This window comes from Tamandua tetradactyla, chromosome 24 (assembly GCF_023851605.1).
Source record: "Tamandua tetradactyla isolate mTamTet1 chromosome 24, mTamTet1.pri, whole genome shotgun sequence".
NCBI lineage: Eukaryota > Metazoa > Chordata > Mammalia > Pilosa > Myrmecophagidae > Tamandua > Tamandua tetradactyla.
Genome location: NC_135350.1, coordinates 29,549,934 through 29,554,464, shown reverse-complemented (window position 1 = coordinate 29,554,464; position 4,531 = coordinate 29,549,934). Strand labels below are relative to the sequence as shown.

The 4,531-nt window shown below is 33.5% G+C and overlaps 1 non-coding gene across 1 annotated transcript; it reads left to right on the top strand.

Annotated features, from left to right (window-relative positions):
• Positions 1-4,141: 4,141 nt before the first annotated feature.
• LOC143668608 (U6 spliceosomal RNA) lies at positions 4,142-4,248 on the top strand. Its single transcript, XR_013168478.1, has one exon. It is a non-coding gene; the product is annotated as a U6 spliceosomal RNA (small nuclear RNA).
• Positions 4,249-4,531: the final 283 nt, after the last annotated feature.

Here is a 4,531-nt window from a genome sequence, read left to right as displayed (position 1 = left end):
GATTGGGCAAGTACTGGCCTGTCTGTTGCAATGAGGACATTTCATAGGATTAGATCATGATCACGTCAGCTGCATCCACAGCTGATTCCATTTGTAATCAGCCAAAGGGGAGTGTCTTCTACAATTAGTGATGATAAATCTAATCATGGGATTCCTTTTAAGGAGGACTCAGAGGAGACAGGCCCATTCCTGCTTCGGCTGGTGAGCCTCTCCAGCGGGGTTCATCCAGACCCTCCATCGGAGTCGTCGGCTTCACAGCCTGCCCTGTGGATTTGGACTCTGCGTTCCTGCGGTCGTGTGAGTCACTTTTATAAATTTTATATTTGCAAGTGTTCACTGTTGATTCTGTTTCTCTAGAGGACCCTAACTAATACACACATGTGCAGATCATTACTCTGTGTCAACTGTAATGTCAGGTGAGAGCCACTGGCCATGGGAGACAGACACCCATTACTCAATCTGACCTTGTTTTGTCTCTGATAGGAGTAAAGCACTGTTCCAACCAGTGCTTGTGGGCTGTGTCTTCCTTAGTGACTACAACCTTGTAGTTGACTCCTACTCTAGGTGACTGGCATATCTTTGCCATTCCCTGCTTGTGGGTATTTTTCTTGGGTGATAGCCTGGAGCCTTGGCTTGGCACAGCAAAAAGCAGGAAAGTTAGACTTATTATACATAGATCTATGTGATTCTTCCCTTGCATTGCATGTCTTTTTTTTTCTTTCCTATTCAATGCCACTGTTATATTTAAAGATATTGATGATAGAAATTGTGAATTTTTAAAACAGATCTGGAAGAGTCAGTCTTTTAGCTCCCGTATTTAATACTCTCATCACATCCACCCTCATTTGGAAAACCCCCAGTAAAATCAGACAATAAGAAAAAAATATATATATATATATGGTAAAAACAAATTCATTTTTCTTTCTCACAATATTTCCCTTTGAAGGTTTAAAGGCATATGCTGAACTTCAGAAAATTTTGACAAATCTTTACTTATAATACTAAGTCAGATTCTCATGCTTTGTATGAAGATTACAACCATAACTTATTTCCTTGTACTCTTAGAAATGTGTTTTCATTTTTTGCTTGTTTGTTTTTGGTTCCTTTGTTTGGGGGAAACTCAACAATGGCTTCTGTTTCAGAGGGCTTTCGCAAAATAGTTACCTTTATTCAGTTCTTTGTTGAATAGTCCTGATTAAAGTCCATTTTCCTTTGCTAGGTGTTTCGGACTGTTTGCATCCATCCTACACCCTGCCTCATCTCTCTATTTACATCTCTGTGCCAAAGCACTATTCTTATTTTTACTGAATCTGCCTTTTATTTGCCTGCCTCTGACCCTTTGATAAAGCTTTTCATTCTTTCTGTACATCCCATCTTCTTTTCTTCTGCCCATCCTTACAGTACACAACTACAGAAAAGCTAACATGATTTCTCAATCTAAAATCTTAGAGGGACTCCTGTGTGTCATTTATTTGGCAATGGATTATATAATACAGAATCTTGCATATACAGTGTCTTCTAAATTTATCTGATTCTATTACAATTAAATAATTTTTCAAACTATTTGAGAGTAAGTATCTTATTTACCCACCGTCTTGGGAGATATAACAGGCATTAAATGATCAAAAAAGGTCTAGAAAAATATAGTATATAAGGAAAAATATTCGGGGATGTATTTCTGGATCTCCCTGGCATCACCATTATCCAACATTAGGCCACTCTTTAGATAGTTCAGGTTTAATAAATCAATATTTTCATGTGATTGATTTGAAGTTTTCCATATACGTTATTTTCCACTCAGAATAATGAGAGACAGGTAATACGTACTGTAGTAGGAGAAAAGGAGGAAATTAGAAATGATGTGGCCAGCAAAATAATTTTACTTATAGTTTTATTTCAACTATAATTTAAGAAAGAAATGACATGAAATAAAAAAATGAAAGAATATAAACTGCCTCAACTATTTCAGATAATCTGGTAATAATTTCATATGAAGATGACCTGATCTGAGGTTTTATCCTTAGACATTAGCATAAATAATATATAAAATATTACTCAACAGACCATTCTTACTCAGGAGCATGTTTTTTACATTTCTCAATGGAGGGATTTGAATATTTAGCATTATATTATAGAATAACATAATTAGCACTATATCAAAGAATAACATTATTTTAGGATAGGAAAGGACAATAAGGACGTTTAATTCAGAAGCTCATCAACACTTAAGTTTAGAGTGAGACCACATCCAACAGTGGGTATCTCCTTTCAAACTAGACTCTGTGGGAAAATTCAGAGAAAAAAATAGAATTTTTCTCCTCAAGAAGCTACTTCTTGAAATACGGTTAATCTGTCATCAGATCTTTTATGATATTACCTTGATATGTTTCTTAGGATTTGATATAATGATTTGAAAGTCATCTTATGTGAAGTATTATTATATGTGTCATTTACTAGAATTCAAAAGCAATAACATATGAACATTCTTAAACAAAGTTATATTAAAAATTATGCTTCATGAAGGTGAACATGGGTTTCTATTCTTTCCAATAATGTTTGTTTTCAACTGAAGCAACCACTTTGAAAGATATAGTCATTTCTTACATGTTAAATATGGCTAATATTGAATAAATGCTAGGGACTGACAATCCATTCATGGAAATTTTAAACACACTGTGATACTTTTTAAAATAGTATATCATTAGTCCTGTGGATATCTGCATTTTTGAAGCATGCAAGTCAACCTCAGAGTTTGATGACAATAAAGTGACGGAATTGAAATGTTTTCATTTATTTAAATATATTTGTCTATATTTCTATTTGTATGTATAAGTGTGACTAGTGTCCTATAATGACATGACTCTTTGTCATTCTAGTCCTTATTATAGGGCATTCTGATATTATACTTATTTGTCAGTAGATCTCTGTAGGTTATAAGTACCTTCAGAATAAGGAATGTGCACCTTTCGCTCAACATCATATTACCAGTGTTTAGGTAGGTACCTAACACATAGCAAACATTTTGGAATTGTTGATAAATTTCCAGATTATATTATATGGATTTGATTTAATATATGGCTACAATTTAACGGTGGTGTGAGAGCTAAAATATTTTCATTCTAAATTAAGTAATTTAATTCAATTATATAATTTTACTCTTCAGTCTTCAAATTAAAGTATACACTCACCATAAGAAGTATAAGTGATTATTGAGAAATAAAACATATTGACAAAATTTTGTAGTTAGTAAAAAAATTGATGCAGTAGAGCCAAATGAATGCATAATCTAAAAAAGCAAACAGTAGACAGAATATAATAAATTATGGAGTACCAGTTTTATCTACAGAATAATTTGTGGCACTAAGTGCTAGTGACGATAATGCTATGCTGGTCAGCACATTACAAGAGGTTTTATGGGAACATAACATTGAAGTGAAGAGGAAAGAAAAAATGCAACTTAAAGGAAAGATTTAACTAACTGAACCCAAATAGAACTTTTGAACAAATAATAAAGTCAACATTTATTTCCTTATAAAAATAGAGAGTGGGGGTGCAAGGGTAGTTCAGTGGTAGTATTCTTGCCTGCCGTGCAGGAGACCTGGGTTCAATTCCTGGTCCATGTACTCCCCCCCCAAAAAAAAACCAAACAAATAAGCAGAACAAACAAATAAAAAACAAACAACAAGAATTCAAAGGGTGATGCTGCAATAACAGGATACTCACATGAAAAAAAATAATGAAATGTGACCCTGCCATACAACATACACAAAAAAGAAAATAACAATGGGGAGTGAATCTTAGCTGGAATTTGAAAAGAAACATTGAAAATAAATGAATTTGGAGGGTTAGTGATGAAATTACAATATCTAACTACATGTCTAATAAGAAGGTGCTTAAACTAGTTAAAGTAGAGTGTGCATATGCTTATCAGAAACTTCACTGGAAAATTTTCTGGCTACACCACTGCTTCCTCATTCCTATTTCTGATAAATTCCTTGATCGAGTATGATCAAGCTAGACAAAGTAAAAAGCAGCAACCTATCTAGCACAGACATTTTCTCCTTTTTTATGCATTTCCAGGGTTGAGAAATCTGCATTGAAGGAAGTTAATGATTTATTCATTTCAAATATCTCTTTTATTATGCTCATTTCAGCAGCACATATTCTAAAGTTGGAATGATACAGAGAAGAATATCGTGGCCCCCACTCAAGGAGGGCACACAAATTCATGAAGTGTTCCATATTAAAATATATATATATATATATCTTATATTAATTCAGATCCATTTTTCTTAACCAAATTCAACATATAAATAACTTTACCATGAATCTATACATTCATTTATTAATCATATATTTTGCTCAAAAATATTTATTAGTCATATGCTATGTGCCAGATGTGCTGGAGTAGCCATTTACCTCCCTGAAGGACCCTCTTAGAGCTTCCTGTGCATACAATTTTGAAAGAATTGCTATCATTGTGGATTTTCATTCATTTGGGGGAAGTTAATTTGTTTTAAAATTTGGTTAG